We start from the raw sequence: 27,316 nt of genomic DNA, 5'->3' as shown, positions 1-27,316 counted from the left end.
ATGGGTTTTCAGGGCACAAAAACCAGTAGGAGTGTTTGGATAAGAGGGTCAATTTGCCTGCATCTCCTCACAGGCGTTTTTACTGGAACGGTCCGTTTCAAGGCAACACTGGGGAGGAATTTAAGTACACTTAAGGTCACTGACTTTTAGAGGTAAAGATGTTGATCCGAAAGCCCCGCGGCAACTGACCAAACGTTTCTGTAAAAAAGGAGGGCGATGGCACAGGCTCCAGGGTCCCGCGCGCACGGAGGCTTGGAGGGCGAATGCAGATTTGCGTGGGGTGGGGGGTGCTGGAGAGCCGGCAGGCCTCGGGGAGCACGGCTGTGCCAGAGGCAGCCTCTGGGCTTCCTCCCACTTAATTATTGTCTGCATTCATCCTCTAGCACCTTCCACAGCTGAGAATTCCTGAGGCCTCCCCCCACTGAGAGGAGGCTGGAAGGAGCCTTGCACAGAACATCAGCTACTTAGGGGTTGAATTACCCATTCAGAGGAGGGCAGCTAAGGGAGTATATGATTTGGCCGAGCAGACCATGTGGTTTTGAGCATTCTGCCACAAGTTGTGAGAAGATGGGGCCAAACGCGTTGCATGGGGTCAGCGTTCCTGCCCACGTTTACGAGGACCACGTGCTGAGATGCCCTCTGGCTAAGCACTTTTCACGAGAACCCCTGAACCTGGCACATCGTAAGCACTCAGTAAACGTTACTCTTACTCCTGCTTTAGCTTCCAACTTCCTTCAAGTGGATGGGGTCACCTTCCTTACTCAGCATCACCCAGAAACCTGTTACACATGCATATTCCTGGGGCCCGTCTTCACAGAATCTGAGTCAGTAGGTGGTTTTGAGAGACGGTGCACTTGAGAAAGACCACGAAGGACTGTGTCTTTGAGAAAGACGCTGCTAGATCCTGTCGTGATCTTGGACACAAGAAAGCTCCGCTTTCCACAGAGGTCACTCACCGACCAAATGCATCCTGGTGCCCCAGTGGACACGAGGACCATTGGCAGGTCCGGAACAAATGCGCAGCACCTTGCTGACTCATTGCGGGGATGAGTAACGTTTACTGAGCACTTCCGTTGATTGTACTTCATAATGGAAATATAATCGTGATCCTGAACTAGCTCTATCTTTTCTGGGACAAAGGAAGACTTTGCTCTTTACCCAATGGTATCTGCATGTTTTTTCTCCACTAGATGATGGACAGTTTCAGAGACTATATCCGGGTCTGTGAGCGTCAGATGCTCTGGCTTGACCACCTCCTTGGTTTGGGGTTTTAGGATCCTTGGGATATAAATGTTTCACTTCCATAAACATCAGCATAGCACGTGCCCCAAGACTCCTACTGTTGAATGCCAACCAAGACGCTGGCCCTGCATGGCGGGGCCGAGGGGGCATCACTCGCCGATTTGCACAAATGTCCACGGAGCCCCTGCCTCATGCAAGGCCCCTGACTAGCTGCGTGACCCCACACACTATGGGATGTGCAAAGTGCCCAGGATGTGGGTGGGTCAGGAGAGCCGGGCTCCAGTCCTGGTTCTGCTCTGCCTAGCTGAACGGGCTTCATGGCACCTGAGCCTCTGGGGCCTCCTCTCTATACTGGGAATAATAACATGCAGTCTGGGATCCACAAAAATAATGAATGTGTAAGCAGTTTGTCACTTGTAAAGGAAAATCAGTGGTAGTGACCGCCATGGTTACTGCTACCAACGGGTACGGCCGAAGGCCATACAGCAGACTGCTGGGCAGGGAGATGAAAACTACTGGAACATTCCCCTGAGGGCTCTCAGCCCCTTGGAGCTCAGAATGCCCATCTCTGAGAATCTCTGCTGCAACATTCAGGGGAAGGAACAGTGCCCCGTGAGGGAGGGGACACATGGAAAGGCCACCACTCCTAAGCTCCCACCACTGCAGATGTGCTGGAAAATTCTCCTGCTTGGTGAAGCAGTCGGAATGTTGTTTAGGTGTATTTTCCAGACGGCATCTTGCTGTGGACTTGGATGAAGGATTACGAAAGCTTTGTACAAGAGATTTTGCAAAGATCATCTTGTCCCAACCCCTTCTCTTTACAGGTGAGAGAAGAAGGGAAGAACCCAAGGTGGATGGCAAGCTGGTGGCAGAGTCGGGGACGAAAGCCAGGACTCCTGTTTTTAATTTTCTCCCCTCCTTCTGCAATCAGCGGGGAGAGTGGTTCCCAGTGTTCACTTGAGGAAAAAAAAACTGATAAGAATCTGAGGAATGTGACGGCTGAAAGGGACTGACTGTGGAATTTGGTATTTGATACCCGCCGAGGATCACACACAATTACAACCGAGCGAGTCTCCTGTGAGCAGAACACCTTCTGGACCTGCATCCCTTTCCAAAGGAAAGGGGTTCCGGCTCTAAACACCAGGCCCAGCTGGGTGGCCCATGACACCCCAGAAACCCACGGCTGTCGGAGTCTCTAAGGAATGCCTCAATTCCCCTGCAAAGGGCAAAATCCAGGAGAATGAGTGCAGTGTTCCGAATTACATCCTGCCGTTTGTGAAGTTTGCCTTTTCTTTGGGATCACCACTTCTCAAATCTGGCTTTGCTCCCCACCTCTTAGAGGTATCTTGCTATCAGCACTGCTCATGGATGGCCCATTAAGCCCTCCAGCAGGTAGCCGGGAAACATGGGTAGACAACAGCGGATCCTGCCCTTTCCATCTGAGATCAGCCGGTGGGTTCCAGGGGTCTTCCTCACAAGAGCTTCCAGAGCTCTGGATTGGGGGGTCCAGCTGCAGGAATTGTTGTGTGACTTTGTACAGGCCCCATCCCTCTCTGGGCCTCTGCCTCCTCCTCAGCAGCAGATGGAACTCACAAGGCAGCATCAGAGCTGGGGGACTATTACAGAGGCCATCACCCCCACCTCGGCAGAAGGGCCCGAGCAACACTGCCTCTCGCCCAGAAGCCAGAACAGTTGGGAAACTGGACTGGCCGAGCAAGGTACCACGTCCTCCAGCCGGCCCGGGCCAAGCTTCTGCCACCCACAGGACTGGCGGTGTCAGGGAAAGCCTTAGCCCTACATCCTTTCCAGGCAGGTAGTTCTGCAAACACCTGGGTCTCCAAAGTCATCCCCCAGCCAGGGGCTCGGAGAGAACTTCCGGCAAAGCAGAGCCAGCGTGTGGGGCACGTCAGGCACAGAAGTGAACCATTGTCCACTCACCCCGTCTAACTGTGGCTTCCAGAGCAAAGACACTCTGAGCTCCTGAGGGTGGTTCTAAGCCATTTGGTCCATTAACTTTTTTTTTTAATATAAATTTATTTATTTATTTTTGGCTGCGTTGGGTCTTCATTGCTGCACGCGGGTTTTCTCTGGTTGCGGCGAGCGGGGGCTACTCTTTGTTGCGGTGCATGGGATTCTCACTGTGGTGGTTTCTCTTGTTGCAGAGCACGGGCTCTAGGCATGCAGACTTCAGTAGTTGTGGCACTCAGGCTCAGTCATTGTGGCTCGCGGGCTCTAGAGCGCAGGCTCAGTAGTTGTGGCGCACCGGCTTATTTGCTCCGCGGCATGTGGGACCTTCCCGGACCAGGGCTCGAACCCGTGTCCCCTGCATTGGCAGGCGGATTCCTAACCACTGCGCCACCAGGGAAGTCCCCGTCCATTAACTTTTATTAAGCCCTCTCTAGGCACCAGCCCCTGACGTGGTCACTGGCTGACAGAGCAGGAAGGAGGTCTGCGATCTGGGGGAAGGACACAGACAATGCGAAGGACCGCAGAAATAGGAGGCAGGTGATGAGAACAGGCCAGGACCTGGGATGCTGTGGGAGCCCTGAGGAGGAGACGCCTGGCTCTGCCGGGGAGGGATGGTAAGGTCAAACCGCCCCGGCCCTGCCCCACTGCCCAGGGACTCTGATCCCCCAGAGCCACGTCCTGCCTGGCCCCCCCAGGGCCCTCCATGCTGGTGGCAGCTCAGTCTTCCCTGGTCCCCCACCAAGATGCTCTGCTGTCCTCCCCTCCCCTCCTCTCCTTTCCCTGCACCTGCAGGCCGCCCACCTCTCAATCCACGGGGAACGCTGAGCCCACAGGCGCACACTGCCTTGGCTTCTTCCCCAGCGTCCTCCAGGCTTACCAGGGCTGAGTCTTCCCCCTCCCACTCACCTGGAAGCAGATGGCCTCTCCGCTTCTCAGCTGACCTGGGATCAGGAGGCCATGCCAGGTGTCCCCCCACCCCCCAACCCCTATATATTCCATGCTTTCATGTCCATTCTCCACTGGATCTTACTCCAGTGACCTGCATGTTCCAGGCTCTCGCACCAGATCCGGGTCCCCATGCCCAGGGCTCATCCTTCTCTCTCCTCCTCTTCTTCGGGGTCGCAATTCTCAAAAGAGGAGTCCACACGCCCGCGCCTCAGTCCCTGTCTCCCAAATCTCCCCTCCTGACTCTCGGAACCCTGTCAACTTCTCCCCTCCTCCGCCCTCTCTGAGCCTCATCTAGATGTCGGGGTCCCGCAGATCCCATGAACCCTCCCCCGTCTCCCTCTATGCCCGCCTGGAGGGAGCTCGTCCACTCCAGACCTCTATGGGGAAGGCCCCCGGTCATCTTCTCCAGGACGTCCGGGCACTGCACCCTCCCCAGGCTCAGATGCAAACCCAGCATCACACCAAACCGACTTCCCTTCCCCACACCTCGGCCCTTCGTTCGGCAAACAGCACCATCCCCAGCATCTCGGCCCCCTCGCCTGCACCAGGGCTTTATGCTGTCTCCTCAGCACCCACTGGGCTGCTACATCACCCTCTCACTCCTGCTGCCACTGGTCCAGGCCTCCCAGGTCCCTCCCAGGATGCACACCACCCTGGGCGGAGGGGAAGGACCCCCAGCATCCAGCATCAGCCTGACTCCGAGCCGGGGCTGAGGAACTTTCATGAGGAGGATGGTCACTTGCAAAAGCTTCAAAGCGCTAGAATTGCCAGAGAAGCTGTATGCGGCTGGAGTGGCCTCGGGGTTCCAGCCTTGGCCCGAGGCCGGGGGAGCCCTCAGAACAGATTGTAAGCAAGGGCAGGACGTGAACACAGCTAAGTTCCAGAAGGTTTTCTCCAGAGCCCCTGTGTGCACGACCCCAGGGCTGAGACCCCACCCGAAGGCTGCAGCCTCCAGAGAAGCGTGGTCCAATGTAATTCCTCAGCCCCACTTCGTTCTTCGCTGTGACTGAAGGCAGGTGTCCCCCTGTTCGGGCAGCCCACCTTCCCCTCACCTTTCCCCTCTCATCTGGCGGCTTTGCCCAAGTCCTCCAGGCACCGCAGGGCCGGCCACAAGAAAGACACAAAATCACCGGAGAAGAACTGCCCCTTTCCCCTGGCATCCGGCAGAGAGACGCACTTTCAAGTTCTTGGTTTGTTTCTGCAGTGCCGTTGTCCCTCCAGGAACGCCCGCAGACAGGTGATTCCCACAGGGCAGCTCAGGAGGGCCCTTCCACCTGCAGCTCATGCATCCCAGGAGCGCGGCCGCCAGGACCAGGCCGGACAGGTGATTCCCACCGGGCAGCTCAGGAGGGCCCTTCCACCTGCAGCTCATCCGTCCCAGGAGCGCGGCCGCCAGGACCAGGCCGGACAGGTGATTCCCACAGGGCAGCTCAGGCGGGCCCTTCCACCTGCAGCTCATCCGTCCCAGGAGCGCGGCCGCCAGGACCAGGCCGGACAGGTGATTCCCACAGGGCAGCTCAGGAGGGCCCTTCCACCTGCAGCTCATCCGTCCCAGGAGCGCGGCCGCCAGGGCCAGGCTAACGCACCCCTGTTTGTGGGTTTTGCCATGGGATCAAGACGGAAAATTAAATGCATCCCAAGCTGCAGGATGCTGTGAACCAGGCCTCCCAACGGTCGTTCACACAAGAAAAACTGAAAACTAACAACGCACAGTTTTCCTGCTAGAAAGGCTTCTTTTAATCAGGCCTGCGGTGGGATTGCAGAGCCTTTGGTTAGAATTCCTCTGGGTAAGGGTCTCTCCCCTCCAGAAGAGACCTCACAACAGTGAGGTCTGGAAACCCGCTTGTTTTCTTTTTCTAAACCATTTTATTGAGGTATGACTGACATACAGAAAGCTGTACATATTTAATGGATACAACTTGATGAATTCAGAGGCAAGGATACGCTAGGGAAACGATCACTACGATCTATGCCACAAACATATCCATTGCCTCCAAGAGTTTCCTCCTGCCCTACTTATTATCATGATTATTATTACTATTATTCTGTGGTAAGAACACTTAACACGAGATCTACCCTCTTGGCAAATTTTTAAACACACGCTACAGCATTGTTAACTACACAGCATTTCTAGAACTTACTCATCTTTGTAGCCTTTGACTAGTACCTCCCCATTGCCCCTCCTCCCACCATTCCACTCTCTGCTTCTATAAATTTGACTAGTTTAGGTCCCTCCTATAAGTGGCCTCATGCAGTATTTGTCCATCTGCACCTAGCCTATTTCATTCAGTATTCTGTCTTCCAGTTCCATCCATGTTGTCACAAATGGCGGGATTTTCTTCTCTTTAAAGGCTGAATAATATTCCACTGCACATCAATACCACGTGTTCTTTATCCATTCATCCGCTGATGGGCAGAAACCTGCTTTAGGTGACGGAAAGTTCCAGCAACAGCCCAGAAGAATGGAAGGTCTCCTGCTTTCTGACCCCCAGAGCCTTGGAGTCAGGACGTGGGTGCTGTGACCATTCTCCAGATGAAGAGACTGTGGTTCAGAGTGGGGGCATGGTGTGTTGGTGTGCTAGGGCCGCTGTAACAAATTACCATCAACTCAGCAAGGTAAAATGATATACATTTATTATCTTACAGCTCTGGAGGCCGGAAGTCCTAAATCAGTCTCCCTGAGCTGGAGTCAAGGTGTCGGCGGGGCTGACGTCGATGGGGCTGGTTCCCTCTGGAGGCTCTAGGGGAGAATCTGTCCCGAGTCTTTTCCAGGAGGCTGCCTGCAGTTCTTGGCTCAAGGCCCCTTCCTCACATCACTCTGACCTCTTCATTCCGTCGTCACGTCTGCCCTCCTGCCTCCCTCTTAGAAGGGCGGCGTGATTAGCTTGTGCTCACCTGGAATCTAGGAACATCTTCCACCTCAACAGCTTTCATTTAGTCACATCTGCAAAGTCGCTTTTATCACGTAAGGTAACATATTCACAGGCTCTGGGGAGTAGAATGTGGACATCTTTGGGGGCTTTTATTCCACCTCCTACACAGAGTTGGCCCCAGGCCACACAGCCGAGCGGTGGCCACACCAGGCCTGTGGAGGGAGGTGCAGTTCAGACAAGTGGGAACTGGGTCACAGACCTTTGCCACCTTTCCGGGGTTCCCAGATGTGACCATAAGCCTGGTTTTGGGAAACTTGGTCCCTAGTTAATACAGAAGGCGTGCAGTACAAAAAAACTGATACGAAAAGAAAGGAACTGTTGGAAGGTGCCTACAGACAGGACGCAGGGGTGGGTGCGGATGGCTCAAAAGGGCCAGACCCGCTGCCCTCGGGGCGCCTCTGCTCCTGCCGTTTCCCCCAATCTGGAGAGCTCTCCCGCCTCGGCACCCGCCTCCCACATCCCAGCTCTGCTGTGAAGCCCAGAGTGACTTCTCCCTCCCTGGGCCTCAGTTTCCCTACCTAGAAAATGGGGATAATACCAGCGCCTAACCTGTGGGGTCATTGTGAGGAATGAGTCAATATACGTAACACAGGAAGAAGACCGCGTGGCACAGAATAAGCACGAATGAAGTGTTTGCCATTGTAATCAGGCATCGACGATGTTCCAGGGACTTCAGTGAGCAGGACAGACGCTGTCTCTAAGCTCTGAGTCCTCTAGAACTGGGTCCACATGCAGAGATCGCTCCCTCCCGCAGAGAGCCTTGGAGAAGACGAAGACTCTCTTTTCCGCCTGAAGTCTCCTGGGACCAGCTGTCACGCAACCAGATCTGTGCCGACACACACCCAGGGTACACAGGAACTGGGGGGGGGGTGGGTCACGGCCCCTGCCCGGGATGAATTCACAGCCCAGACAGAGTCAGGCCTTGAGGAAGGTAAACAACAACCAGAATCCCCAGCAGGCCCCAGCACTTCCAGCAAAAAGGGGGTGACCCCCCCCGCCACTCACACATTCCCACGTGTGCTTGTGTGCAAGCAAACTCTCGAGACTGGAGAAACTCCCCTCTTATACTGGAACCGGACCCCCGGCGAGGAAAACAAGCTTCTTTTCTTCTCCATCTGCTCCGGCTCTGAAGGCTGGGGCTCTCCCCATCCCCCTTCCCTTCTGCTTCCCCATCCCCCAGGCATCCGCCAGGCAGCGCTGACCTCGCACAGAAGGCTTTGGTTAGCAGGTCAGGATGGAGGGGCAGGGTGGGGGCAAAGGGCACAGGCCAAAGAGGAGACCTACAGAGGGGGGGATGCTCTTCGGAGGGAATCCTGGGGCCACAGGGGAGGAGAGAGGGGAGCGGAGCTCTGGGGGTGTGTGGGAGGCCCCAGCTGGCCAGGCCCTTTCCCACCCCTCTACCCAAGCCCTCTGCAGCGGGCCCTCAGCTTCCCGGCCCCAGAGAAGCAGTTCCCAATTCCTAAGACCTCACCAGATATTTACATTGAGGCTGCCTCAAGGAATTTTCTGGAAAACTCATTCTCCGCCCACTCCCACTTCAAAGGAAAAAGCAAGACCCCTAAAGCTGGTGGCCTCTGTGGCTTCTTTAAAGTGGCTTCTGGAAAGCTGGTCTGGTGGGAACAAAGCACAGAAGAGGACTTTGCTCCAGGACCCCTCGGAATTACAGACCTGCCCCTGAGGAGAGGTGAGGCCAGGGCCTCAGTTTCCCGGAAGATGGTGGGTCAGGCGTTCACTTGTGTGTTCACTTATTTGTCCCTTGCTTTTGTCCCCGGTTGTTTGCACCTGTGACTGGGCTGAAGTTTGGGTCTTTGCTCCCAGGGGGTGTCTGACCCATATGAGCCCCTGGACCAGCAAAGTTGACTTTGCCTCAGTCACCTCCATAGTTCCTGGCACTCACAGGCCCACCTGGAGTGCTTGAGTGTGAATTCCCTACAGGCAATTTTCTCTGTGGCCTTTGAAGAAAGGCTCTGGTTCTTATCTTCCCCAGATGGTCCCTCTTCCCCTCCCCCACCCAAGGCCCTTATCTTGTGCGCAAAATCCTTCCTGGTTCAGCACAACTAATGATGCTGGTTAAAATATCAAAAACACGTATTACTGAGTGCATGGCTAAGTTGGAGAGAAAGGAAAGGCATTTGTAAGAGGCCAGAAACTAATAAAATGTATGAATTCAGAGGGAGAAGCTCGCATTGCTGGGTTTGTGGATCCCTGGCAGTCTAACCTGAGGATGATGGGAAGTCAGTGGGAGACCCTGGTGTAAAGCCCCGTGTACAAGGCAGGCAGGAGAAATATATGAATGTCTCAGCCTTGGCTCTCGGGTAGAACACCTAACCTTAAGCCTCATAAACATGCCACCTTTTCTCAGAAGGCTACTGGAGGATGTGTTCCATCACAATGAGGGAGCAAACCCAAAAGAGTGGATATGAACTGTAGGAAAGAGGGTGCCCAATACAGGGAGGAAGCTTGGGGCAAAGGAAATCCCCAGGCTGTTGGTGAAGAGCAATCCCAAAATTGTAGGCTTCTACCTGCCCAGATCGCAGCAGATCAGAGGTTCAAGGAGCAATTGCCGGAAGAAGATGAAAGTAATGGAATATCTCATGAAGTGTCAGGAGGAAATCTGCACAACTGGGAGAGAGTTTGGAGACGAATTAATAAAAACACAGAAAAGCTAAGTGAACAAAAACAAGAAGGGTCAAAAATGTGTTCAGGAAAAGCCATCATGGTACACTGCATGGCTCAGCTATCACTTGGCATAAAATGTAAGACCTGAGTATTGTGCTAACTAGAATTGTGACATAAAGTGTCTTGGGAAAATGGGGGCACAGGAAATGCGTGTGAAGGGGCGGGCAGCGTGTGGAAGATGCTCCACTCTCACCTTTCATAGTGGAAAACTGATACCTAATGCCCGAAACAGAAAAACCAAGCTGTAGCAATGTAACTCCGTATCTTAGAGATGTGGGTGCAAATACTAAAAATATGAAAAGTCAAAAGAGTCGGAGTGGTTGTCTCCGGAGAACATGAGAAAGGAAGTGGATGAGGGAGAGCTGTTGTTTCTCGTTTTAAGCCTTGTAGAACTATTTGGTTCTTGAAACTATGTACATGTGCAACTTTCACAAAAGTTTACAAATGAAATTAAAAGTTAAAACACAGGATCCAAGATGGATAATACCAAGTGCTTTAAAGACTTTTCTTGTTTAATCTTCTCCTCCGGGACTTCCCTGGTGGCACAGTGGTTAAGAATCCACCTGCCAATGCAGGGGTCACGGGTTCGAGCCCTGGTTCGGGAAGATCCCACATGCCACAGAACAACTAAGCCCATGCGCCACAACTACTGAGCCCGTGTGCCACAACTACTGAGCCTACGTGCCTAGAGCCCTTGCTCTGCAACAAGAGAAGCCACCGCAATGAGAAGCCAACGCACTGCAATGAAGAGTAGCCCTCACTCGCCACAACTAGAGAAAGCCCATGCGCAGCAACAAAGACCCAATGCAGCCAAAAATAAAATTAATTAATTAATTTAAAAAATAATAATAATTCCTAATGTGATAAAGTCTATTATAAATCTTCTCCTCCACTTTTGGGGTAGATATGATGGTTGTCCCCACTTTACAGATGAGGAAATCGAGGCTTGTGGAGAAGAAATGGTTTCTCCTAGGTCACACAGCTGCCAGGTGGTAGAGGCAGGACTCAACCTACGAGCCAGATCCTTGGCCATCAAATTATACTACCCTCAGAAACAAAGCCCCAGGCAAGATCACCTCCCCTGTGCTACATTATGTCTCAGCCTACACAGGCCTTGAAAGAGGGTGGTGGTGAACTGTGACTGGTGAGATATTCTCCGGAAGGTTTTACCATTTGCCATTTTACCATTTTACCGTTTGCCAAGCTGTACTCATCTCTCTGCAGACTGGTGACATAGCATGAGCCCCTGACTCTATATGGCTGCAAGGCTCTGATGGGCGTCATATCTGGTGGCCCACATCACTCCACTCCAATCCTTCCAGAACTCAGAGGCTCCTCATGGCCCCCAGGATGAACCATGCTCACCTCCGTCCTTGCTTCTGTCTCTCGTTCTCAGAACCCAGGGCCACACCATGCCAGGCCCCCTCCCACCCACTCGCTGGGCCTTTGCTCACTCCTTGTCCTCCGTCTTCCCCATCTCTGCCTCTTCTTCCTCCAGAGGCACCTCAAATGTCACCCCTTTTGGGAAGCCTCCCCAGCTGTCCTGGGTACCACATTGCTCCTGCCTCTGTTTCCTTGTATCCCTTTGTCCAGACTTTTGTGACTCCAGACCTCCTGTGATAATTGTTCATTTAGTCTCCTCTATTGGACTTTGAAGACAGTGACCTTCTCTGAACCATTTCTGCACACTCAGCAACCGTTTAGCAGTCCCTGCTAAGCCCTGGGCATCTGGAATACCTACATAATGACTGAAGACCACTTCATTGAGGCTTCCAGGCGAATGTGTTAAAAGGCAGGACCCGGGCTTCCCTGGTGGCGCAGTGATTGAGAGTCCGCCTGCTGATGCGGGGGACATGGGTTCGTGCCCCGGTCCGGGAAGATCCCACATGTCGCGGAGCAGCTGGGCCCGTGAGCCATGGCCGCTGAGCCTGCGTGTCCGGAGCCTGCGCTCCACAACGGGAGAGGCCACAACAGTGAGAGGCCCGCATACCACAAAAAAAAAAAAAAAAAAGGCAGGACCCAAGACTAAATATATTGACTTTCCTCCTTAACAAATCCTGTGTGATATCAACTGTGCAAAATTATACACATATATATATATATGCAAGCACACAGCAAATACCAAAAGAAATATGGCTCTCAAAAATGGAATTATTGGGAAAGGACAGTCTTTTCAACAAAATGTGTTGGGAAAATTGTACACACGTAGTAGAATGACGTTGTAATAGAATGACGTTGTAATAGAATGATATTGAACCCTTACCTTACATCATTTACAAAAATTTACTCAAAATAGATCAAAGACTTAAATGTAAGTCCTAAAAGAATAAAACTCCTAGGGCAAAATAGAAAAGAAAATGTAGGGCCAAAGCTTCTTGACACTGGATTTGGCAATGATTTCTTGGATATGACATGAAAAGCACAAGCAACAAAAGAAAATATAGATAAATTGGACTACATCAACATTTAAAACTTTTATGCATCAAAGAACACAGTCAACAGAGTGAAAAGGCAACCCACGAAATGGGAGAAAGTATTTGCAAATCACATATCTGATGAGGGGTTAATATCCAGAATATATAAAGAACACTGACAATTCAACAAAAAAAAACCTGATTCAAAATTGGGCAAAGGACTTAAATAGACATTTCTCTACAGATGATGAACAAATGGCCAATAAGCACGTGAAAAGCTGCTAAACATCACTAATCACTGGAGAAATACAAATCCAAACCACCGCTTTACACCCACTAGGATGACGACTATCCAAAAAAATTACAAAATAACAAGTGTTGGTAAGGATGTGGAGAAATCGGAACCCATTTGCTCTGCTAGTGGGAACATAAAATTGTGCAGCCACCATGGGAACCAGTCTGATGGTTCCTCAAAAAAGTTAAAAATAGAACTACCATATGACCCAGCAATTCCACTTCTAGGTATCTAGCCAAAAGAATTGAAAGCAGAGACTCAGAGAAATGTGTACACCCATGTCCTTAATCAGCATTATTTATAATAGCCAGAAGGTGGAAGAAACCCAAGTGTCCATCAACAGATGAATGGAGAAACAAAATGTGGTCCACCCGTACAATGGAATATTATTCGGCCTTAAAAATGGAGGAAATTTTGACACATGCTAGAGCATGGATGAGCCTTGAGGACATTATGCTAAGTGAAATATGCTAGTTACAAAAGGACCAATGCTGTATGATTCTACTTATACAAGGTACCTAGGGTAGTCAAAACCATAGAGAGAGAAGGTAGAATGGCAGTTGCCAGGGGCTGGCAGGGAGGAGGAAATGGGGGGTTAGTGTCTAGTGGTCGCACAGTTTCTGTTTTGCAAGATGAAAAGGGTCTGGAGATGATAGTGGTGACGGTTGCACAGCAATGTGAATATACTTAATGCTAGTGAACTGTTCGTGTAAAAGTGATTAAGGTGGTAAATTTTAAGTTGTGTGTATTCTATCACAATAAAAAGAATTTAAATTTTTAAACCTACAAAATGGAATTATAAATGATTTCTTTCTTTCCACTTTTCCATATTTTCCGAATGGAAAATAATCAGGGGGAAAATAAACCTTTTTTAAAAGAAGATGTCAGGCCCCCTTTCACCTAAACATCTGTGCTGGCCACCGGAGCCCCAACCCCTGCTGCTCCCAGGCCTGCTGGGCCGAGAGCTTCCATCAGCTTTCTCTACCTGACACCAACATTTGGTTTCCATTCCCAACGCTTCACATAATTCTTGGAGATCAGCTCCTGCCGGTTTCGGGTCCAGCGGAAAGAAAGCGGCCCTTGGGAGGGTCAGCTTGCATCCCATCGGGGTGCATTTGGCTGGGCCCGCACTGAGCTGTCTTGCCCAGACACCCCCCAGCCCCCAGAGCCCATCCATCCTGCCGGCTACCCACCCACTGTCAGTGGGGCAGGCGAATTTCCTGGTGCGCGGTAACCCAAGCCCCTCTCTGCTCCCCACGGGCATGGCCAGGCTCTGTTATTAATCTTGGGGCAGATCCTATGTCCGAAGCTGAGACAGCTGTCCCCACATGCAGCTGCCCCGGGCCAGCAGGCAGACAACTTCCAGCCCTCCCGCCTCCCTGCCAACGGCCAGCCAGGGAATTGAACTTTCCTTCCAAACCCCTTGCTCGTGCAATGCCTGGGCCCTCACACTGCGTCATGGCCCAGCGAGCCCCTGTTCACTCCCTGGTTCATTCCAGGTTAGAATGCAACTCCAGGATCCTGAGTGACTTGGACTTCTTGGCCTAGAAAGCAACTGTGGTGGCCCAGTTGGGCTGCGGTTGAATCAATAAGGGATTGTTTGAGTCCATGCTCCATGCTCAGCCCCGGGTTACCTGCTGGGGCAGACAAAGCCATCTAGGATGCGGCTCCTGACCCCAAGGGGCTCGAAGTCCAGCTGCAGGACAAGCACATGAAACAAGAATAAAGCAAGTCAGGACAGGACCTGGGGAAAGCTGCCCGTGGCAGCCACACGGCCAGGTGCTCCGCCATCCAGAAGGCAGAACAACCCACCCCAGGGGCCACTGTTCACTCTAGATTCCAAGTAGAACACACAGCCCTGATTCAAACAGCTCATTGAATGCTCCCACAGGAACTGGCTAGGATTAGTCCCATTTCACAGATGTGTAAACTGATGCAAGGTAACAGGAACTTGCCCACAGCGAGACGAGGGGCCAAGGTTCTGATGTCAATTTGCCTGACTCCAAAGTTCTGAGTATCATTAGGTCTGTGCTTTTGGGACCACCCACCGCAGCCCAACTTGGCTGAACCTTTATAAACTGACCTGCCTGCCTACTCACAGATGGCAGATGCCCACCCAGCATGAACCTACTTGGCTTTATCACCTATTTCTGGCTCCATATGGGCAGATTCCAGTGATATGGCGATAACCAAGGCAGACAATCCCAGGCCCCCCGAAGCTTCCCTGTTAGGATGTGTCAAGATCCCAGGCACTGATGACTTTGGCCCTCTGTATTCTCTGGGACACAGCTGTGACTCAGTCTTAGCTGTCCCTGTGATTCCCCCACCAACGGGTGCAGAGGACCAGAGTCGGCCCACACGGCCAGCCCCAGTCCATATGAAGCAACTGGACAGCTAACGCATGGGCTAAAATACAGCTGGCGTCAGGCTATAAAAGAGTGTCACGCCAGCCTGAAACACTGCTCTCTCGCCTTAGGCATGCTTTGGGCCACCTGTGGTTTTCAGGGAACACCATCTACCTGAGCACCAGTGTAGAAGGACATAGGTTCATGTTCTTGGCTCTGCTAAACAAGATGGCCCTTGGTTTTCATTTTAACTGCATTTCCCGGCATAGGACAAGCTGGGTGGGGGGAGGGAGGAATTCACATGCTCCCCACTCCCAGCTCAGCATCTGCCTCCCCACCCGCTTCAAACAGATGCTGGCTTTGTTAGAGAAAAAGAGACCAAACAGAAGCTGACAGCTCATGGTCTAGGACCAGGGCTGTTTTCAGGAAGAATAAGTTGTCACTGATGGGGAAGGAGAGGGCAGATGCGTGATAATGGCAGAAATAATTTAGCCTCATCAGAATGATTGGCCCTACAAGGAGTCTAGAAACCGCAGTCTATTATTAGGCTATTTGTTTAATAAAGGGGGGATGAGAGGGAGGGAAAGGTGGGTGAATCCTGGGTCCTCGGACTCCAAAAATATCCTATCTATAAACCAAGAAGTGAGGCAAATATACCATCATCTTCTAACCACGTCCAGGACCCACACATTGTCTGCCTCTCTTCAGAGTAAACATGGAGGAGAAGAGGCAGCAGAGAAGATGACTCTGGGGGAGACCAAACCACAACCCGCTTTCCTTTCTCTCTCCTCAGAGCCCTCTACGTCACCATCCTTTGTAAGAAAGATGAAGCCTCATTCTTCCAAGTCAACAAAGATGTTGACTTACGTGGTGACCAACACGCATACACACAAACGTACACACGCACACACACACACACACACACACATTGGAAGACTATAGGATTCTCTACCTCAAAAACCCAAGAGAGCCACCTGAAAAACCATCAAAATATTTTTTTTAATGCCTTATGGTAGCAGGACATAAAATCAACGTACCCCAAATCAACAGCTTTCCTATTTGCCAGACATCAACATTTAAAAGTGTCAGGGAACAAAAAGAACTCATTCACGATAGCAATAAAAACTACAAAATGCCTAAGAATAAATCTAACAAGCTCTGGATAAATGGAGCAGAAAGACTGAAAAACACACAGTATTATAAACATTGAATTCTATTAATCCATTAAGTCAACACAGCCTAGATCAAAATCCCAACAGCATGTTTTATAGAACAAGAAAAGATGATTCTAAAATTCACCCAAGATCTTTCAATTGTGTTCGCTGCTGCCGCCGCGCCGCTGTCACTCTCCAACTCCAGCGCTGCCTCTAGCTCGCGGAGCTCCAGCGGAAGGAGAAGTGGGGTTAAGTCAGGAGGTCTCTTTACCATGGCTCGACTGCCCGCAAAGCGACCAGTGGTAAGGCACCGAGGAAGCAACTGGCTACAAAAGCCGCTCGCAAGAGTGCGCCCTCTACTGGAGGGGTGAAGAAAACTCATTGTTACAGGCCTGGTACCGGGGCGCTCCGCGAAATCAGATGTTTTCAGAAGTCCACTGAACTTCTGATTTGCAAACTTCCCTTCCAGCGCCTGGTGCGGGAAATTGCTCAGGACTTCAGAACAGATCTGCGCTTCCAGAGCGCAGCTATTGGTGCTTTGCAGGAGGCAAGTGAGGCCTAGCTGGTTGGCCTTTTTGAAGACCCCAACCTGCGTGCTATCCATGCCAAACGTGTAACAATTATGCCAAAAGACATCCAGCTATAGCACGCCGCGTACGTGGAGAAGGTGCTTAAGAATCGACTATGATGGGAAACATTTCATTCTTTAAAAGAAAAAAAATTTCTCTTCCTGTTATTGGTAGTTCTGAATGTTAGATTCCCCCCCCCCCATGGGGTCAAAAGGTACCTAAGAATATGATTGCAGGTGGAAAAATAGGGGACAGAAATCAGGTAATGGCAGCTTTTCCATTTTCATTTGTGTCTGAATTTTTAATATAAATGCGGGGACATAAAGCATTAATGCAGGTCAAAATGTTTGAGTGAACAAGTTTCAGCAGTTCAACTTTATAACAATTATAAATAAACCTGTCAAATTTTTCTGGACAATGCCAGTATTTGGATTTTTTTTTTTGGATTTTTTTAAAACAAGTAAATTTCTTATTGACTGCAACTAAATGGTGTTTGTAGCATTTTTATCATACAATAGATTCCATCCATTCACTATACTTTTCTAACTGAGTTGTCCTATATGCAAGTACATGTTTTTAATGTTGTCTGTCTTCTGTGCTCTTCCTGTAAGTTTGCTATTAAAATACATCAAACCATTAAAATAAATAAATAAATAAATTGTAAAAATAAAATAAAATTCACCCAAAAGAAAAAGTGTACAAATGCTAAGAATATTTTGATAAAGATGAACAGCAAAGAGGAACTGCTCTATCAACTAACAAAACACAGAATAAGGATATAGTAATTACAATAGTGTAGTTTTGGCACCAGATCAGATTAAGAGTTCAGAAAAAGGGCTGTGTACATAGGGAAGTTTAGTATGTGATAAAAGCGGCATTTCAAATTACTGGGAATAGATGGATTTTTCAGTAGAAGTGTGAGGGGAGGTTTGTGGGGAAAGAAACAAAAGTTAAATCCCTACCTCACAGCCTCTGTAAAGACTTCAGTGGGAAGGCTATGCCCTTATCATGACTCTACACAAGGCTGAGTCTTAACACGTTTTTGAGGCTCAAAGCCACTTTCAGTCTTAATACTGTTTGAAATCTAAGCTCAATCCAACCCTTCAAGGCCCCAAATCTTTCACTTTTCATTTCCGTTTGTGCTGTAGGCTAAATAATGCCCCATCCTAACCCCAGGAACCTGTGAATACGTTATCTCCCATGGTAAAAAGGACTCTGCAGGTGTGATTAAACTAAGGATCTTGAGGTGGGGAGCTGATCCTGGATTATTAAACCGGGTGGGCCCAACCTAATCACAAGGGTCTTATAAAATGGAGGCAGGAGGATCAGAGTCAGAGAGAGAGGTTGGAGGAGGCTCTCTGAAGATGGAGGAAGGGGCTATAAGTCAAGGAGTGCCAGCAGCCTCTAGAAGCTAGAAAAAGCAAGGAAACGGATTCTTCCCTGGACCCTCCAGAAGGACCAATCCTGCGAATACCTTTCATCCCAGGGAGACCCACTTCAGGCTTCTAGCCCTGAGAACTGTAAGGTGATAAACTTGTGCGGTTTTAAGCCACAAAGTTTATGGCCATTTGTTACAGCAGCAGTAGGAAGCTAACACAGCCTGCAAAGTGGTTAGTCCTTTCCTGGATACTCTCTGTGATCCCGGCACTCTGCGAGAACCAAGAGATACAGCACCAAACAAGATCCCTGCCCTCGGAGAATTTACAGTCATAGCATAGACAACTATTAACTAATTATCAATCAATTAATTATAGGATTGACTTACAGTTATCATGAACTTCTAATATGAGAGTAAGCTCTGAGGGCTTAACAAAAGGACCTTACCTTACCTTGTGGAGGGGGGCCAGCAAAAGTTTCCCTGAAGATGTGATGTTTAAGCGGATCTCTAAGCTTTGAGCAGGAACTAGTTAGGCCAAGAAAAAGTAAAAACTGATCAAGGCAGTGCAAAGGCCCTGAGGCAGGAAGCAGCTTGAGATTAGAAGGTAGCCAGTGATGAGCAGAGCACCCAGAGAGACGAGAAGCAGGCTAGATGGGATTGGACTGGGCTCCCTCCAAGTCCCTGATATAGGGGTCTCTCCCATCAGTTCAGCTGCCTCTCCAGGAAGGTACGTATTCAGAGCTCTTGCATGAAGACTTTCAGGATCTGAGCTAATCGTCATCGTCGGCTAGGGGACAAAAGAGAGAGAGAGCCTGGCAAACCCTGTAGAGGCCCAGGATCCCATGACCCCAGAAATAGAGGGTGTCCGGGCAGGTTGAGACCTCTCAGAAGGGAGAATCAGCCGTCTGGCCAAGTCAATCAGGGAGGGGCAGGAAGAGGTAAGTGCCGATTCCCCAGATAAGCCCTTTCAGGAATGACAAAAATGTCAGATGCCAGAGGCAACTGGCGGGGGTGCAGACAGCTGGAGCCAAGTCAGAGGGAAACTGCCACCTTCTCCCCAAAGGCCCTGGCGCCTCCGGGGCCAGCAGGGCCGCAGGGTCAGCGGGCAACCTGCAGCAGGGCCAGATTCCAGAAGGTACTCTCTGGGGAAGAGGGAAGCCTGAGCCTTTCACAATGGCTCCAAGCAGAGAAGCCCCTCTGCCGGGCCTCCTGCGTGCTAGGAACTGGGGGACTTCTCAGCAAATGTCACACAGTCCCTGACCTTCCAGAATGTGGAAGGGGGAGGGGACCAGACCCTTTCAAAGACATAAAATGTTTCAGCTGCAAACTGCAGCCAGGCATGGGTGCAAACAACACCACCCACACACACACACACACACACACACACACGCACACACGCACACACGCACGCACGCATGCACGCGCGGCGCGCAGCAAACATCCATCCTCCGGCAAGTGTTGGTGCCCCCAGGCTTGTTCAGAGGGTGGACTCGGGCTGGAGGGAGCTGCAAAGGTGGGGGCCCTCGGCCAGGGAGCAGGTTGCGCTGAGTAATAATGAGCCTGCATATTTAATAAACACATTTCCTCATTTGATCTTAGCCCAATCCTATTAGTTTCAGGTTACTTGTGAGGCGTTGAGTCAATGAAGGGAAGCGCTGGCCTGACTGTGGGTCCCCCGGTCCCTTCTCACCCATCCTGGGGCCACACAGGGTCCCCTCAGCTGTCACACTCCCGGGACACAAAGCTCCTCAGAACTCCTCAGCCTCTGACTCGCCACGGGCATCTCAGGACCCCAGACCCTCCAACCTGCTCCCTAGTCATATTTTGAGGGCGACCCTCTGTGTTCATCCACCGCCCCACCCCACCCAGTGGTGGAAGCTCTGCTGGGAGAGAGGACCAGCCCCCATCCCTCACTCTTGGCCTTGAAAACCTGAGCGGGCTCTCAGGGATTCCGAAACCCTGACAGGACCCTCCCTTCTGTGTTTCTCCGGCTCCTCCACAGCACCAGGGTGGGCAACTGCAGGGCGAGGCTGCAAATGACCCCAGCCAGAGGTCCTCTGCAAAAGGCAGAGGGCACCATAACTGCTGAGGCATTTAACCTTGACCCACTAGGCCAGCGTTTCCCAGAGCACCGCGTCTGGAACACCAACCAACACGCTCCCCAGAAACGGATCCAGTGGTCCCAGATGTCTGCGAAACTCCTCTTTTCCCCAAGCTTTGCAAGGTCCATCATCACACTGCCCACTCTGGGAAAGCCTTTATCATTTCATGGGGCTGCATAGAGTGTCTACTAGATACTGTTCTAAGCCCTTTATGAACATTAACTCATTGAAGCCCCAGAACGACCTGAGGAAGTAAACCCACGCCCATTTTACATATGAGACTGAGGCACAGAGAGGTCAGATGGTTCGCTCAGGGCCACCCAGCGCGGGGATTCAGACCCAGACCGCCTGGCTCCAGAGCCTGGTCTTCACACCCTCCCTCTTTCTTAAGGAAACCCTTGAGCTTGGTTCAGGAGCAAGCTTCTCATAACTTCCATTAACACCTGACGGAACAAGCTTGGCAACATCGTTACAGGCAGCAGGGGAGCCGGCAAAGGTCAGCAGTCAGCTGGCCAGCTCTGACCTTCCCGCCCATCACTCCGGACGCGGCTGGGGGTAGGGCAGACAGAGGCCCAGAAGGTGGGAGCCCCCGCCTCTTGCCCAAGTGTTACAGAATTAACCTGGACTGGGTCCAGCTTCTTTCAAGGTGGTCTTGTCCAGGCCACCAAAGAAACATGTAGACCCTGGTTTCAGGGAGGCAGGGAAAGGAAGCCCAGGCGAGGAAGCTGGGGACCCCTGACTCTTCAGAGAGGAGAAGAGCGCGCCGTGTGTCTCCTTCCATAGGATCTGCTTCAGGGTTCCTGAAAATCCTCTAACAGTTAGTTATTGTTACTCTATTCCCCTGCTCCAGGCAGAGCTGGTCTGGGTCCAGCCTGCACACTCTCGAAGCAGCAGTGAAGTGTCGGACCAGTTCAAGCCAAGAGAAGCCTGCAGCCGTGTTCTTATTGCCATAGGAATTGTTTCTCTGGGAATGGATTTTAAAATAACAGAGAAGCTGAGGGGGGAGAGGTGAGCCAGAGGAAGGGCGAGGAGATTCAGAAAACCCTGGGGCCTTAAGAAAAGGCCTCACCAGATATTTACATCGAGGCCATTCCATGTGATTTTCCACCCAATCCTACTTCAAAGGAAGAAGCAGGACCCCCTAAAGTGGGTGGCCTCTGTGGCTCCCCTAAATGTGGCTTCCAGAGCTGGCCTGGTGGGGGGCGGAGCACAGAGAAGGACCTCACTCCAGGACCTCTTAGAAGGACAGAACTGCCCGGGGGCAGAGGCCACCCCCTCGGCTTCCCAGAGGACAGAGGTCAAGGCACCTGTTCACTCACTTGCTCAAGAAGCAACCACGGAACACCTGATACGCGCAAGCCTGCGCTAGATGTTAAAAACACAAGTATTTTACAAAAACACAAGGTGCGTGAACACCACGCTTTGTTGCCTTTTCAAAGCTGAGAAAACACTGGGGAGTCTTTGCAAGGTTCCAGGAAGCAAAACAGCCAGCTTCTGGCATCCCACAGGCACTGGAAAAGTCCAGGAGCCCCAGGCTGCAACCTGTTCTGGCTTGTCCGTGGTCCAGCAAGTGGCCAGATGCTGCCAACTGCACAGACCCTGAGCGCTCGTCACTCGGCGGCTCCCTCCCCACTGCCCCAGCCCTGTTTCAGGGTTCCTGACACTGCCTATTAGCTGCCTCCCTCCTCCGGCCCCATCTCCTCCATACCAGTAACGCTGACACAGGACCCACTGTGACCAAGCCTCGACCCAAAGCCCAAGCTCCTTAGGGCTGGCAGAAAAGGGGCTTCACCCTCAGGGCCCGAAGGCCCCACCTGCCCCACACTCGCAGCCCTTGGTCCAGCCACTCTGAACCCAACTGCACAAACCATAAATGTCAGACACCGTCACGCCTCCCAGCCCTTACACAGCTGTCCTGTCCACCTGAAATGCCCCCCCCCCCAGTCACTGCAGAGAACACCACCCCCCTCACCCTACAAGACCCACTTCAAACGTGATTCCTCTAGAAAGGCCTTGGCATGTAGCCCTGGTCCACCAGGCCAGCGTTTCCCAAGGTACGGAGTCTGGAACGTCATCCCAACAAACGGATTCCACAGCCTCATATGTTTGCAAAACCCCCCCTTCTCGGCAATCTTTGCAAGGTTAGCACACCATACACCACAAGCACGAACAGAATGTTTAGTACATATTTCTCTAAGCAATTTATTAATTTTAACTCATCTAAGCCTAGAATAACCTTATGAAGTAGATCATCCCCATTTTACAGAGGAGAAAACCGAGGCACAAAGACACACCAAACTCCCACACACCTAACTCCCCTAAACAGGTACTTGTTCATACATCCCTTGCCTACCTGGCCCACTTTGCACACATTTGTGTCACAGCAAATTCCACACTTGCTCCTGGGTCTTCCCCAACCAGCCTCCGAGCTCATCAAGGGCAGAGGCTGAATCTGAATCAGCAATCATCTCACTACCCCCAGCACCAAGCATGCAGTAGGTGCTTGTAGTAACTTCCTGAATGTAAGGCTCCAGGGAACCTGGATCCAGTGGCAGGGAAAAGGCCCACAGGTCGGGGGTGGGGTGGGGTGGAAAGGGGATCATTCACCCCCCTGGAGTTTACAGAGAACCCCTCCCATTCAGGGCTCAGGGCAGAACACCCCTTCCCCCATGGTTCAGCCCCCAGCTTCAGCCTACAACCCACCGACAGTGGGATCGGAAAAGGTTGGCTGGTTAAATGCCCAGCCTGGATAAGCTCACGTGTCCAAGAGGCAAGGGTGGATGGCGGGCAGCCCAGGCTCAGGGCACAGGCCCGGCTCATGCACTCATGTCCCAGGTGGGCCCGTCAGGGCCATGCTAGGGACGAAACAGGTAGGAGAAATGATTCCATCTGCGGGGAAGGAGAGCAGGAAGTGAGTTCTCAGTACAAAAAAGCACAAGCAATCACAGATACAGGAGGCGCAGGGAGCCGCCCACAGAGACGGGAGCAGAGCAGTCCAGGAAGACTTCCTGAAGGAGGGGGTGTGTGACTGCCCCCAGAAGAGGATGGATCCGAGGTATGGGGTGGGGAGCGGACAGGCCAAGCACCTCAGCTCAGCAGAAAGAACAAGAAAGAGGTTTTGGAGTCAGAGTCTAGAGAACCAGGCAGGGGAACTGGGGTGATGGGGCCAGAAAACCCCTGAATTCCCCCAGGGCACGGGGTCTCCCACTGCAGGTCTTAAGCCAGAGGGGCTGTGGAATCAATTTTCTGAGTCTTGGCAGGCACTTTTTTATGAACTAGATAGAGCACCATAAAAAAGTAAGTATCACATATGGCAATAGTAAGCATGATTCTATGAAACTTATTTCAGGGGTATGTGTGTGTGCATTTGGGGGTGTGTGGGGGTGTGTGTATGTGTGTGTAAGTGCGCATGCATGGACTCAGGCATCCTATAAAATGTATTTCCTACTATGGGTCATGATGAAAGAATCTCAAAAAATTCTGTTCTCCACGCAGTGCTTCCTAAACCTGGTGGCACCCAAAAAAAAAAAAAAAAACCCGCTTGGGGAGGCCATTAAATACAGCTCTCCAGGACCTAGACTTCCTGAGTCACGTGTGGGTCTGGATACCCAATTCTTTAATCACCCCAGTTCATCGTGATGAGCCAGTCAGCGCCCTGCTGTATCTAAGACCAGCTAAATAATCTGTGGGACTCATGGCAAACTGAAGTTAAGGGACCCCTCATTCAAAAAGCTGGGTCATTAAAGACAGTAAAATACAAAGTGTTTTCCTCTCTTCTGGGGTCTCTGTCTCTCCGTCTCTCTCGACCTGTCATTTGTTTAGTGTTTCATGTGTGCTCCCTCGTGCACAGGGATCTCTGGGGGGCAAGTGCAGACCCCTCCCTGCAACCCCACGGTGTGTAAGTGCGCGTGCCACCCTTCCCACCAGCCAGCGGGCTGAAGCACAGCGCCCCGGTCTGGAGCAGGAAGTGAAGCCAGGCGTAACCCCTTCCCAGGGGCCCACTATCGTACGACAGATGGGCAACACTTCAGGGTACTGCAGTCTCTCCCCAGGACACACTAGGATCGGTGTGGCCCGAGGCTCTCCCCTGCTGAGTCACCCTTTGAGCACACGGTAGCACTGCCAGCCCAGGGCGGGGACTGCAGCCGCCATGTCCCACTCCAGGGTGGCACGGGGTGCGGGCACCCAATCCCAACCCTCTCTGAGCCCACACTCAGGCTCCAGCCAGAGGCAGAGGGTGGCAGCGGGCACTGGGCAGGGGTGGAGAGCGGGAGGCCAGGTGGACCTGGGGTGCCAGAGGGGTGGGGAGTGAGTAGCGGAGAACCCACCCCAGGGAGACGGTAGGAGGTGGTGAGAGGTGGGTCATGGTCAAAGCTGAGGGTCAATTTCCTGGTGCCCCATGGTCCCATCGGACTTCACTTACAAAGCACACATTTAAGAATGAGAGTATCGAGAATTTGGAGATGGTGAGCGCAAAGCATTGAACTCCAAGCATGGACCCTGCTGAGCATTGCGCCCTGGCCTCTGCACTGGTCAAACGGCCCTGCCTGGGAAGCCGGGGGTGGGGATGGAGAGGCTGGACCAAGAAGAATGGGGAGGAAACAGCGCGGTCCAGCACTGTCATCATAGCAGGGATCAGACCCTTTCCAAACCTGCCTCCCAGAGAATTTCTCAACGGAAAACCGTAAGCAGTAGCAAGTTCTGAAATCCATCCCATCATTTCTTAGAATAGTCTGAAAATGGGTAAATACCCCAACGTCAGGCCAGAATATAGCTGTGCTTCTAAAACAGCACGAGCAAGTCCCTGGGGGCCACCCTGAAGCCTCCTTCCCCAAAGCCCCCCGTCATCTCTGAAAGAGGTCTTTACGTCCACGCAGAGTATGCGACCCGTGCCACTGGGACTGCAAAGTGACCCCCGTGGGACCCACATCTGCTCTGGATTCAGGGCCTTGGTGGGTCCGTGGTGGATGCGATCCGGTTCACTCCACACAACCGACAGAGCCCGACTCTCTTCTGGGCCCTGGGCTGGGTCGCAAACAGGCGGGTGATGTCCCACCTGGCGCTCACAGTCTAACGGGGGACATGGCAGGGAGGACACGGGAAGGGAACATCTGGACACAGCGTAGCTCTGTCACCACGACGCAGCCTTTTTTGACCGTGGACATCTGGGGAAAGGCTGTCCAACTTTTGAGGATTCAGGGCACACGTGTCCTTGCTCCATCCCCAAGACTCACTCCACATCCCCCCAGAACTGCCTTAAACCTGGGCGAGAGGAGCCCCATCCTGGGCACTGAGGTTTCAAGGACCCCAATCTGGCCCCTCTCCAGCCACACCACACCCCACAGGGCGAGGAGACCATGGGGCCGAGGGGACGTGAACCCTCCAGAGACCACAGCCGCCCTTATGGAGCAAAGGTGGGTACCCAGGGGCCTGGAACTCCCTCCCCAAACAGCTGGGCACACTCAAGCAGGAGGTATGGCCAAGTGGCAGTTGTCAGGGTAAGGAGAGGGGGTTCTGGGCTGGACTAGAGTGTCCACGGGGTGTGGGTGAGGCCTGACCAGGGCGAGGTATCAGGCAGGACACGGAGGGAAGGGGAAGGTGGCTCTTCCTGCACCGCCAGGTTCCCAAAATTCATGGAGGCAAGACTTCTAAACCTGAGCCTCGACCCCACCCCCAGGAACGAGAAGGGTGTGTTTGTCAAGGTCAATGACAGAATCTATTTTATTTAACAGTCCGTAAGCTTGAATGATATCTTTTAAATATTTAGACATACACTGTGTGGGCTTCCCTCTGTACCCTTGCCCCAGACCCCTCGAATGTGAGGAGTGGGTCGGGCTGGCAGGTGGTATAGGCCAGGGAAGGCCGCTCTCACCCCCACAAGGCTATTCTGACCCAGCATCATTGCAGTGTCATCTTCAAATGTATCCCAAGAAAAACCTGCTGATGGGAAACAAAATGGCATAACTTCTATGGAAGGAAATTTGACGCTATCTGGCAGAATTACACGTGCATTTACCTTTTCACTCAGAAAATCCGCTTTAAAGAAATGCATCCTAAAGATTCATTTGCAAAAATATGAAATGAATAACTCACAAGGCTATTTATTATGGCATTACACGTGACACAAAAGGTTAGAACGACACGATGTCTATCAGTAGGGGACTTGCTGAAAAAACTACAGTCATTGGCACCACCGAGAATTACAGAGCTACAAAAATGAATACAGGAGGGCATTCCCTGGAGATCCAGTTGTTAGGACTCAGCGCTTTCCCTTCAGGGGCCCGGGTTAGATCCCTGGTCGCGGAACTAAGATCTCGAAAGCCGCAGGGCGTGGCCAAAAAAAAAAGAATGCAGGAGATGAACATTCTGGTGATGGCTGGACAACCCTCTGAATGTATTTAATACCACCAAACAACAGTGTCGCTAGTACACCACCTCTGCATAAGAAAAAAAGGAAGGGATAAACAACAAGGTTCTACTGTATAGCGCAAGGAACTATATTCAATATCCTGTGATAAACCACCATGCAAGGAATATAAAAAAGAATTATGTATATGTATACATACCTATGAATCACTTTGCTGTACAGCAGAAATTAACACATTGTAAATCAATAAACTTCAATAAATTTTTTTTAAAAAGAAAGAAGACACACACACTTACATTTGCAAAATGAAACAATGGAAAGATAAATCAAAAATGAATTCAAAACATGATTCCCTACAAATAGTAGATAAGTGGGAAATTATTTATGCAAGTATTCCAGTAATTAAATGAAAAAGAAATGTCAGAATTAGAATAGGACCGCTTTGTAACCCTTAATGAAATAATGACCTAGGCAGTGATCATCAACACCTGTTAACATCACAAGAGGAGAGATGACAAGATGTTGTGTGATTCCTGATATGATTCTTTTTTTTTTTTTTTTTTTTTTTTTTTGCGGTACGCGGGCCTCTCACTGCCGTGGCCTGTCCCGTTGCGGAGCATAGGCTCGGAACGCGCAGGCTCAGCGGCCATGGCTCACGGGCCCAGCCGCTCCGCGGCATGTGGGATCTTCCCGGACCGGGGCATGAACCCATGTCCCCTGCATCGGCAGGCAGACTCTCAACCACTGCGCCACCAGGGAAGCCCCCTGATATGATTCTTAATGGAAGAACGCTACACAACCATAGAGGTAATTTTGCCCAAACAAATAATAATAATAAGGAGGAGGAGAAGGAACCAAAATCCAATCGAGCCTCCCCATCCAATTTCCAATTTTCTGGACACACTGAGGACAGGGCAACACG

At 51.4% G+C, this 27,316-nt stretch overlaps 1 protein-coding gene and 1 pseudogene across 3 annotated transcripts in view; one reads left to right on the top strand and one right to left on the bottom strand.

Annotated features, from left to right (window-relative positions):
• Window positions 1-27,316, bottom strand: part of COL26A1 (collagen type XXVI alpha 1 chain) — a gene marked incomplete at both ends in the record, with an annotated part of 176,169 nt that overhangs the window by 144,035 nt on the left and 4,818 nt on the right. The gene's annotated exons all lie outside the window — the stretch shown is intronic.
• Window positions 1,688-16,653, top strand: LOC309972444 (histone H3.3A-like; annotated as a pseudogene). Its single transcript has 2 exons — window positions 1,688-1,707; window positions 16,237-16,653. The product of its transcript is annotated as a histone H3.3A-like (transcript).

Source organism: Leucopleurus acutus, assembly GCF_964270905.1.
Source record: "Leucopleurus acutus genome assembly, chromosome: 16".
In the NCBI taxonomy this organism is placed as follows: Eukaryota; Metazoa; Chordata; class Mammalia; order Artiodactyla; family Delphinidae; genus Leucopleurus; species Leucopleurus acutus.
Note: the sequence above shows the minus strand (reverse complement) of the source record. Positions and strands in the feature narration are given on the sequence as shown.